Genomic DNA, 12133 nt, shown 5'->3' on the forward strand with positions numbered 1-12133 from the left:
GATGTCATGAGTATCAAGATTTCTATCAATTTCTGTCTTGAACATGCTCAATGATTGAGCTGCCATAGCCCTCTGGGGCACAGTATTCAAATGATTCACCACCGTCTGAGTGAAGAAATTCCACCCATCTCAGTTTTAAATGGCCTACTCCTTATTCTGAGACGATGTCCTTTGGTTATAGACTCACCAACCAGGGCAAACATCCTGTCTACATCCACACTGTCAAGCCCTGTAAGAATTTTGTCAGTTTCAATCAGATCACCTCTCATTCTTCGAAACTTTAAGGAATACAGGCCCAGTTTCCTCATAAGACAATCCCACCATCCCAGGGATTAGTCTGTTGACATAAAAACAAGAAATGCTGAAACCACTCAGCAGGTCTGGCAGCATCTGTGAAAAGAGAAGCAAAGTTAACGTTTCAGGTCAGTAACCCTTCTTTGGAACTGACATATATTAGAAAAGTCACAGGTTATAAGCAAGTGAGGTGGGGGTGGGGCAAGAGATAACAAAGGAGAAAGTGTAGATTGGACAAGGACACATAGCTGACCAAAAGGTCATGCAGCAAAGGCAAACAATATGTTAATGGTGTGTTGAAAGACAAAGCATTAGTACAGATTAGGTGTGAACGGACTGAATATTGAACAGCAGCAAGTACAAACCTGGAAAAAAACAGTAGGTAAGCAAACTGAACAAACTGAGATGTTTTGTTTTAGTTTTAGAGATACAGCACTGAAACGGGCCCTTCGGCCCACCGAGTCTGTGCCGACCATCAATCACCCATTTATACTAATCCTACACTAATCCCATATTCCTACCAAACATCCCCACCTGTCCCTATATTTCCCCACCACCTACCTATACTAGTGACAATTTATAATGGCCAATTAACCTATCAACCTGCAAGTCTTTGGCTGTGGGAGGAAACCGGAGCACCCGGAGGAAACCCACGCAGACACAGGGAGAACTTGCAAACTCCGCAGAGGCAGTACCCAGAATCGAACCCGGGTCCCTGGAGCTGTGAGGCTGCAGTGCTAACCACTGCGCCACTGTGCCGCCCAAAATGATGAAATGAAATAAATGCAAAAAAAAGATTAGTCTGTTTCACCCCCTCTATGGCAAGTGTATCTTCCACAAGATGAGGAGACTAAACTGTACACAGTTCGTCGATGGTGGAGGGAGTGAATGTTTGTAGATGGGGTGCCAATCAAGCGGGCTGCTTTGTCCTGGACGGTGTTGAGATTCTTGAATTGGAATTGCACCCATCCAGGCAAGTGGAGAGTATTCCATCACACTCTTGACTTGTGCCTTGTCGATGGTGGACATGCTTTGGGGAGTCAGGAGTCATGGATGAGTGAGAGGAATATATCACACATTGGGGCTTTTGTAAGAGGATTTAATGATAAACCTGAGATTTGAGAGAAGCGGCTTCATGGTTTACAGAACAAATTCAGCCCCTGGGGTGGAGCCAACAGCTGCACTGTAATTTCTCACCTCAGGATTCCAAGCCTCTGAACTGCTCTTGTAGCCACGTTATTTGTATGGCTACCCATTGTAACCCCCATGATGTTGATAGTAGGGGATTCAGTGATTGTAATGCTATTGAATGTCAAGGGGAGATGGTTAGATTCTCTCTTGTTGGAGATATTCATTGCCTGGCACTTGTGTGGTGCGAATGTTACTTGCCACTTATCATGCCAAGCCTGTGAGACTGAAATAGCTCAGTTGGGAGTGTGTTAGACTGAAGATCCCTGGTTCAATCTGGGGTTTTGGCAGTTCTCCTTTATTCTTCATCGCCATTTGGTGTTGACTCTCGAGTTGCACAATTTACACTGAAATTATTTACCTAACTCTGAAGGTTGGATCGGAATAGAGAGATATCAAGGATGGGAAATGTTTACATTGTCTGCTTTAGCTTATTCTCTATCTTTTTGTGTCCTTTTCCCCAGTTTTTGACTCTCTTGGGGCCGGGTGAACATTTGATTTGCTGCATTTGTCCCAAATTGAAGCATTTTCCACATCTCTGGGCGTTCAGATTTGCTCTGCCTGTTTTTGCTGCTCGTGACCATTAACGAGAACACGCCACGAGTTCAATGTTTATCAGCAAACGGAAGATAATTGGAAAGAATTCTGTGTTACTCCAGACCAGTGACAAAGATGCAATGGATGTTATTCAAAATAAGTTCCCTCTGACATTTTATGTAAACTTGTTGAATCTAAAAGTTGGATTTTAAGTGTTACAAAAATGTGTCAAATTAATAACTGACCATGTGACAGCGCACATGGGGATCAAATCCACAGCCTTGTTGTTATCAACACTGCGTCCTAACCAACTGAACTAAGCGGCCTACAGACAGAGCCAGGTGTGGGTTTGAGCCGCACGCTGGGCGGTTTGTGTTTTATTTCTCACACTGGGTGACAGAGTGATTGTAGAAACAATGGACACATCACATCCCTGAAACATTGTTCTGATATAAAACTGTGTGAAATAAGAACTGAGCATGGAAATGGAACGGAACCAGAAATCAGGACTTTAATCTATTAAAGTTGATCTTGAAATTCAACCATTCACTGAACATTCCAATCGATCGAACTCTCTTCTGAAATAAAATCCAGGAACTTGAGCTGCTGTAAAACATAACTGAGCCTGATGGGATTTGAACACGCAATCTTCTGATCTGGAGTCAGACGCGCTATCATTGTGCCGCAAGCTCACAAATAAAGCCAAGCGTTCCATTCCTGACAGATTTATTTCTTGTTTAGATTCAGTGATTGAAATTAATTCAATCCTCATCTGAACTCCACTCTGCAAAGGCCTGCTACCCGACCTGAACCCGACGGGACCCGACGACCTGTGTCGGGTCCGGGTCGTGTCGGGTCGCTCTTCCGGGTCTGGCTTTCGGGCTCGGGTCGGGTCGGGCCAGGTTCGGGTCAGGTTGGGTCCAGGTCGGGCTGGGTCGGGTGTGACAGACACAGTAAGTCTTACATTTTGCTCTGCTGGGAAGTTGAGTTTAATAAGTGTCAAAAGTTGAAAAGCTAACCTGAGCTGGGAGTCCGGGACAACAAGGAGGGAAACTCTGAGTCTGCTCAGTGAGCAAGTGAGCATCTCTATGATGTCATTGCGCTCATGCTGCAGCTTCCTGTAGATTCGGAATCGGGAGGTAGGTAAAGTGAACATTCCGGTGGTCGGGTAAGGCACGGGTCGGTTCGGGCGTAGGAATAAATGGAGATACTCGGGCCGGGTCGGGCTCGGGTCCAAAGTGGTTCTGTCGGGTTCGGGTCGCGTTTTTTCCTGACCTGAGCAGGCCTTTCCCGCTCTGTCAGTTCAGTGCCTTATTTAAACTGTTACTTGGAGTTCTGTTTTACAGGGTCTCGGCTGTTTAAGTGTTTCCCAGACCCACTACTCTGATTAATCAGACATTTTGCTGCTAACTGCTGCTGCTACAATTCAAATGTAAAAAAGAATTTCCAGTGACCTGCAACCAATGGGCAAATACATTTCAGAAAGATAAAGTTCATTCACCAATCCACAAATGTGTCTTTCTGCTTATATTTATAAACAACTCCTTCTCTCCACTATGAGAACTATACAATCACTCCAGTTATTTGAAAGTTAGTATAAGATGTTCCAGTTCATCAATTTTAAAACTGCAGCAGGTATTTTCCAGAAAACCTCTCTGTTGGAACCTCAGTCCCATTTAGATTGAAAGTGGACAATTAATGTATTCACTTGTTCATTGTGGACAGATGTCTGACTTAGAATAAATCTCATTAACTTTCAATGAGGTGGCAGTATTTCTGTGCTCCCATTTTACACAGTCTGTCCTGTTCATGCACCATGTTTTTATTCTCCTCTCCCATTCTCCACAGGATACAGATTACAAGCATCATCAATCTAGCTGTTGAAAAGCATTGGAAGAATCTGGTCACACAGGTATTGAAACATTCATTATCTTCCATTTTACAAGTTGGTTGCTTTAAACACAGTACGATGTGCAATCATCTTGAAAAGAGATTCTCTTCAATATCCAATACAAATTGAATTACAAACCTGACAGACAATTCAGGAGAACAAGTGACAAGTGAAAACAAACCTCATGGTGCTCATTTTCAGATTTATTGCAGTCATCTTACAAAACAAGTGAAAGAATATCACAGTGAAATGATTTGGAAAGTAGGTGTGACTTTTGTTGGTGCCTTTCTTTGCTCTGTTGGTGAAACTTTCTTGCACCTGAGTCCTGTTCATGTCTCTGTTTCCTCTATTGAATGAGGAAGGAGGTATTTGATCAGAAATCAACTGGATTGTGTACCTTTGAGAGGGGATTTCTGCACCGTCAGGGCTGGAAACAGGAGTGAGTGAAAGACAATGTGTGGAGTTTGCTTTTGTACAGAGGGAGAGCAAATCTAACAGGGCTGTGAGATATTGGCCTGGATTTTGCAGCCCAATAGTGGTGAACTCTGAGACTTTCACTGCTATTGAGGGTCTGAACAGCACAGCAACTGCCAGTACATGCACACACTGACACCAGCATCTGGAAGTTGTGGTGGTGAGAAATGTGCTTAGAAGGAGCCTCTGATCATAATCGCACCAGCCCACTCTTTAAAGTGACAGGGACCTGTAGTTCAGCAATTTGGGCTCATTGCCCACAACGTACCCTGATTTTTACCTGGGTTGGATTAGAGCCGGTACCAACAGGCTCAAGGGTGCTCGGGAAGGACTTTTCTGTTGACACAACAGCTCCACTATTCAAGGAAGACACCGGCAGCAGCAGGGGTCAACTTTCAGAGGAAGTTCAGACATTTTAAATGTTGTAACAAAAACAAGAAATGCTGGAATCACTCAGCAGGTCTGGCAGCATCTGTGGAAAAAGAAGCAGAGTTAATGTTTCGGGTCAGTGACCCTTCTTCGGAACCCTTCTTCGGGTCACTGACCCGAAACGTTAACTCTGCTTCTCTTTCCACAGATGCTGCCGGACCTGCTGAGTGATTCCAGCATTTCTTGTTTTTGTTTCAGATTTCCAGCATCCGCAGTATTTTGCTTTTATTTTAAATGTTGTATTTTGTTTCTTAATCGTATGTACCTTTTTAGCAAGGCCTTATCAGAGTTCTTAAATTTACATCTGACTTTTTATTAACAAGATTGAAGTGCTTTTAAAAGATCTCTAAATATATATGACTTTTTATCACGATTTACCTGGCTTCTTTGTAAAGACTCGAGTAAGATTGAAATGACTTTGAAAAACTGCATCTTATCCTTTAAAATCTGGCTTACATGTAGATGACATTGAAAGATGGCTTCAGAATAACTTCGACTATCTTTCAAACATGTACTGCAACAGCCTAAGTCCTACTTTATGAAAAAGCTGGTGAATTACAAATAAACAATGTATTGAACATTTTATAAACTGTTGATGCAGATGGGATTCAAACTCATACATGTAAAACAGAAGGAAATAATAATCCATCACCTTAACCTATCAAACAACTCATCACCCAACTTTGTGCCAGCAACCCATCACATGTCTTTTTTGCCTCTATGAAAATTTGGGCAGGATGGTCACCTTCAGCTCAGATCCTGACTGTGCAGCCAGATGTGTAATGATGGAAATGTAGCTTCTGTAAGTAAATGAAATTTCCATCACATCAGGTCATGGCCTGTTGGGAATGGAGCGGTATGAAACATTTCCAGACCATGTCCAACACGTTTCTACTCAGTGTGAAAACCCACCACGGAAAGACTGGAACATACAATCATTTGATCACATCATGATTAACATCACTCAGACACCTGAACCATTCGGTCACTGATGAAGTCATGATGACTTCGAATTTCTCATGAAATGACAACTGAACTAACTGACTGGAAGAATTGCTTTAACTCCACGTGATCAGAGAGGCACAGCCTCAGACCGATTTGGCAGATGAGTATTGATTGAATAATTTCTGTGTGAGGAATGTTCCAGCATCATAAACCAGGGGAACGTGCTGACTGAGCTGTGTCTTCATCTCTTCTGGGCAGTCGGACAGTTCACCCTTCATTCTGCTCTGATTCACTTTCCCAAAGTGGATCTACAGATTCTCAAATCTGGAGACTGGGTTTTCTGATTTTGTTCCTTTTGATTTTTCTTGCTCCTGAATGATAACATATTCTAAACCTCGGATCAACCCTCCCCTTTGCGTCGTGTTATAGTCTTGGTTAAAAGAGACACAAAACGGCAAGAACACTCTGAAACATACAACACGGTCACACTTTCCTTCAGTGAGATTAATGTTGAGCTGATTTCCAGGTTAAATGCAACTGCAAACATTTTGCTCTCAAAGAAATTGTAGGGGATTGAGTTGCCGTTGAAATATTAGCACTGGACATCTGTACGAGCAGGAACAGCCATTTCAAACTCACATCCTTCACAAAGACAACCACTGAGCTGTTTTCTTTTCTGAATGAAATTCATAAGAAAAGTTAAAGTTCACAAGAAAATGGATGTAAATGATTGATAGCTAAACTTTTGAAGCAAGGATATGAATCCAAGATTTTCTGCTTATGAGACAAACACTCGAACCAATGAAGCTACTGAGCCAGATCACAAGTGCTGTGACAACTAAGGGCAGAGGAGGGCACTCTTTATTCTCATCCCATTTCTCCACAGGTCACAACATCTATGTGAACTTTTCCCACATACTGATACAGTCAATCATATACTCTATTTTTCCCAGAATAGAAGACACTGACCAGGTTTCTTTAATGAACAACAAAATTATCCATTTATTGTCGAACAAGTTTTATCTAGTCATGAAGTAAAGCATAAACACACAGGTGGAAATTTTAAAAGTTCCTTATTCACCTTTATCAACTTTTAAAGTCCCTTTTTTAATCTTCGAGCCACATGCACACACACACACCGGATAGCTGAAAAAATGAAAGGGATTTTTTTTTAAAATTCAGCACTCTGTTACAGACAAAAACAACCTCTTGGGCTGTTTATTTCTCATTTTTGAAGAAATCATCAGATGAGATATGTTGCTCCAAAACTGGAATACAGTCTAACTTCCGAGTATACGTAGACAGGTCACTAGGGTATTTTAGAACAGTTCTTTTCAGAAGGCATTGAGAATTAATTTTAGCAGGCCTTCTTCAAAGACATGCGACAAAATGAATTAACTCACTGGACTTCTCAGGGTCTTTTAAAGATTTTCTGGGAAACAAACTGGGTTGTGGTCTTCTCTCCTTCCTTGACGATTCTTCAGGCTAACTTTATCAGCTGCTCACTCCAGCAGGGAAAACACACTGACTGCGACAACCAAAGGTTGTGAGTTTTCTGCCGTCTTAGGTTTGCGCTGCTGCTGCCAAGCTTGTCAAATCAAGGGGCATGACTGACTTCACTAACCGCATTTCTCCCTGTTACCAGGGTTTCTGTTCTATATTTAACTTGAATCATGTGACAACCAGTAAACATAGTTGCCAAATTGGTTCTTTTGGTGCCCTCTTGAAAAAGAACTGGTCCTACATTTATTCAGTTTGATTATGACTTCTTCAAAAAAGATTTTAACAAAAGAAACAGAATCCCTTCCATAACATCATGTACTTTCCCTGAGCTGCAGGTTATTGCAAGTCTCGCTGGCTGTGTTTATTTTAGGTTATTTTGTACTCAGGTTCTTTTGGAATCCATTTGTTTGCAGATCTTTGTGAGTGAGAGATGTGGTAATATGTTTAAAAGATTTCCCTTTAAATTATTCATATCTCCATCTTTCCCCGAACTTTGTACAAACACATTAATATGGGAATCACACACATCAAGCTGTCAAACCTGTCTGCTAAACATTGAAAGGTGACAGTGTTTATTGTGACGGGGTTCCATTTATTCAAGCACATCTTGATGATTCACACATGTAAAAATTTGTATATTATGTTCATGACATAATGACATAAATAAACATTTCCTTGCACTTGCCACGCTTGGTGAACATTTTCTCTGCTGATGCCCCCTGAATATATTAGAGAACATGGTGACGAGGTTGAGATAAAAGTCTGTAAATATCGGCAGCAAACAGCAGCAGGGACTGCAGTGAACAAGATTTACGTGACATATTTGTGCTTCTATTGGTGGGTGAAATAAGATACTAAACACACAAAATCCTACATTTGAGCTCGCGTAAAAGATTGCTCTGTCTTTGGAGATAGCATCAAAGAATGCTCAGGAATTTTGTCCTATGCCAGTGATCGTAACACACTTCAGGGGAACTTAAAAAAAAATGGTAAAATGGGCTTTCACATAACAGATGAAATTTTACACAGAGAAGTGTGAAGTGATACAATTTGGAAGGAAGAATGCCATATAAATGAAACGTTACAATTCTGAACTGGGTGCAGGAGCAGAGAGACAATGTACACCAATGTTAGAAGGATTGAAAAGGTAGCTAAGAGCAAACAGGACACTTGGCTTTATTAATAGAGGCATAGAGTAAAAATATATATGTTATGCTAAACCTTTATAAAATACTGGGAATGAATGGCCTCTTCCTGTACCTCCACAGAAAGCTTCCATTCCAGGTTTACACACACTCATCAAGATCACTCTCCACAGATCATGCCACTCCAGGCTCGGACACCCACTTCAGGATCACTCTCCACAGATCCTGCCACTCCAGGCTCGGACACCCACTTCAGGATCACTCTCCATACATCCCGACACTATGGGCTCGGAGACCCTCTTCAGAATTCCTAAATCTCCAGACATGGACATCCTTTGAGAACCACTCTCCACAGATTCTGCCCTCCAGGTTCAGACACCCTCTTCAGAATCACTCTCCATACATCCCGCCGCTCCACGCACGGATATCTCCCTCAGGATCAGATCAAAGAATGGTGCTTGTCACATATCAGATCAAGCCTGAATGTTGTTCAGGTCTTGCTGCTTGCAGGTACAGATTGCTTCAGTATCTGGCGAGTTGTGAATCATCAGCGAACATTCCCACTTCTCACTTATGTTGAAGAGAAAGCCATCAATGAAAAAGCCGAGGATGGTTGGGCCTATGACACTGCCCTGAGAAACTAAGTATCCAGTCATGAATGGTGGAGGACAATTAAATAACGAACCAGATGAGGAGGTTCCAAAAACATCCCTATCCTCAATGTTGGTGGAGCCGAGCACGTCAGTGCAAAAGGTGAAGCTGAAGCATTTGAAACCATCTTCAGTCAGAATTTGCTCGGTGGATGATTCATCTCGGCCTCTTGAGGTCCCCAGCATCACAGCTTCCAGTTTTCAGCCAATTTGCTTCACTCCACATAATGGCAAGAAACAGCTGAAGGCACTGGATACAGCAAAGACTATCGTCCCTAACAACATTCCGGCTCTAGTCCTGAAGACTTGTGCTCCAGAACTAGCTGCGCTCTCAGCCAAGCTGTTCCAGTAGAGCTACAACACGGGCATCTACTTGACAATGTGGAAAATTGCCCAAGTGTGCCCTCTCCATAAAAAAATGCAGGACAAATGCAATCTGACCAATTGCCGCCCCATCAGTCTACTATCAAACATCAGCAAAGTGATGGAAGATGTCACCAACAGTGCTATCAAGCACCACACACTTAGCAATAATCTGCTCATCGATGCTCAGTTTAGGTTCTGCCAGGGTCTCTCAGCTCCAGGAAATAATTTGGCAGATAGGGTAGAATGTGGGAAAATATGAGGTTATCGACTTTGGTCGGAAGAATAGAAAAGGAAAATATTATTTAAATTGTGAGAGATCACAGAATGCTGCGGTGTCGAAGGATCTGGGTGTCCTCGTACATGAATCACAAAAAGTTACCATGCAGGTACAGCAAATAATTAGGAAGGCAAATGGAATGTTACCCTTTATTGCAAGGGGGGTGGATATAAAAGTAGAGAAGTCTTGCTACAAATGTATATGGTGCTGGTGAAACCACACCTAGAGTACTGTGTGCAGTTTTGGTCTCCTTATTTAAGGAGGGATATACTTGCATAGGAGGCAGTTGAGAGAAGGTTCATTGGATTGATTCCTGTGATGAAGGTGTTGTCTTATGAGGAAAGTTGAGCAGGTTGGACCGATACTGATTGGAGTTGAGAAAAATGAAAGGTGAACGTATTGAGACATATAAGATTCTGAGGGGGATTGACAGGGTAGATGCTGAGAGGATGTTTCCTCTCGTGGTGGAATCTAGAACAAGGGGACACAGTTTCAGATTTAGGGGTTTTTCATTTAAGAAGGAATTTCTTCTCTCAGAGGGTCATTAATCTTTGGAATTCTCTACCGCAGAGAGCAGTGGAGGCTGTTTCATTGAATGTGTTCAAGATTTTTATCTACAAGAGAGCCAAGGGTTATGTGGGCAGGCAAGAAAGTGGGGTTGAGGTCATGATCAGGTCAGCCATGATCCTATTGAATGGCAGAGCAAGCTCGAGGGGCCAAATGGCCTACTCCTGCTTCTAGTTCTTCTGATCTTATGTTTGTATGATCTCATTGCAGCTTGGTCCAAACAGAGACAAAAGAGTGGAATTCCAGAGGAGAGGTGAGAGTGATTTCCCTTGAGTGAGTGTGGCATCAAGGATCCCTAGCAAAATTGAAGTCACTGGGAATCAGGGGGAAAACTCTCCACTTGCTGGAGTTGTACCTCGCCCAACTCCTCGGCAGGGAGGAAGTTGTCGAGCAAGGGAGCCGTGGTTTACTCAAGAAGTTGAAGCGCTTGTCAAGAGGAAGAGGGCGGCTTATGTTAGGATGAGACGTGAAGGCTCAGTTAGGGCGCTTGAGAGTTACAGGCTAGCCAGGAAGGATCTAAAGGGAGGGCTAAGAAGAGCAAGGAGAGGACACGAGAAGTCATTGGCGGATAGGATCAAAGAAAACCCTAAGGCTTTCTATAGGTATATCAGGAATAAACGAATGATAAGAGTTAGAACAGGGCCAATCAAGGATAGTAGTGGGAAGTTGTGTGCGGAATCAGAGGAGATAGGGGAAGCGTTAAATGAATATTTTTCGTCAGTATTTACAGTAGAGAAAGAAAATGTTGCCGAGGAGATTACTGAGATACAGCCTACTAGGCTAGATGGGATTGAGATTCACAAGGAGGAGGTGTTAGCAATTTTGGAAAGAGTGAAAATAGATAAGTCCACTGGGCCAGATGGGATTTATCCTAGGATTCTCTGGGAAGCCAGGGAGGAGATTGCAGAGCCGTTGTTGTTGATCTTTAAGTCGTCATTGTCGACAGGAGTAGTGCCGGAGGACTGGAGGATAGCAAATGTTGTCCCCTTGTTCAAGAAGGGGAGTAGAGACAGCCCTGGTAATTATAGACCTGTGAGCCTTACTTCGGTTGTGGGTAAAATGTTGGAAAAGGTTATAAGAGACAGGATTTATAATCATCTTGAAAAGAATAAGTTCATTTGCGATAGTCAGCACGGTTTTGTGAAAGGTAGGTCGTGCCTCACAAACCTTATTGAGTTTTTTGAGAAGGTGACCAAACAGGTGGATGAGGGTAAAGCCGTGGATGTGGTGTATATGGATTTCAGTAAGGCGTTTGATAAGGTTCCCCACGGTAAGCTATTGCAGAAAATACGCAAGTATGGGGTTGAAGGTGATTTAGAGCTTTGGATCAGAAATTGGCTAGCTGAAAGAAGACAGAGGGTGGTGGTTGATGGCAAATGTTCATCCTGGAGTTTAGTTACTAGTGGTGTACCGCAAGGTTCTGTTTTGGGGCCACTGCTGTTTGTCATTTTTATAAACGACCTGGATGAGGGTGTAGAAGGGTGGGTTAGTAAATTTGCGGATGACACGAAGGTCGGTGGAGTTGTGGATAGTGTCGAAGGGTATTGTAGGGTACAGAGGGACATAGATAGGCTGCAGAGCTGGGCTGAGAGATGGCAAATGGAGTTTAATGCGGAGAAGTGTGAGGTGATTCACTTTGGAAGGAGTAACAGCAATGCAGAGTACTGGGCTAATGGGAAGATTCTTGGTAGTGTAGATGAGCAGAGAGATCTTGGTATCCAGGTACATAAATCCCTGAAAGTTGCTACCCAGGTTAATAGGGCTGTTAAGAAGGCATATGGTGTGTTAGCCTTTATTAGTAGGGGGATCGAGTTTCAGAGCCACGGGGTCATGATGCAGCTGTACAAAACTCTGGTGAGGCCGCACC

Source organism: Heterodontus francisci, chromosome 39 (assembly GCF_036365525.1).
Source record: "Heterodontus francisci isolate sHetFra1 chromosome 39, sHetFra1.hap1, whole genome shotgun sequence".
NCBI classification, from domain to species: Eukaryota; Metazoa; Chordata; class Chondrichthyes; order Heterodontiformes; family Heterodontidae; genus Heterodontus; species Heterodontus francisci.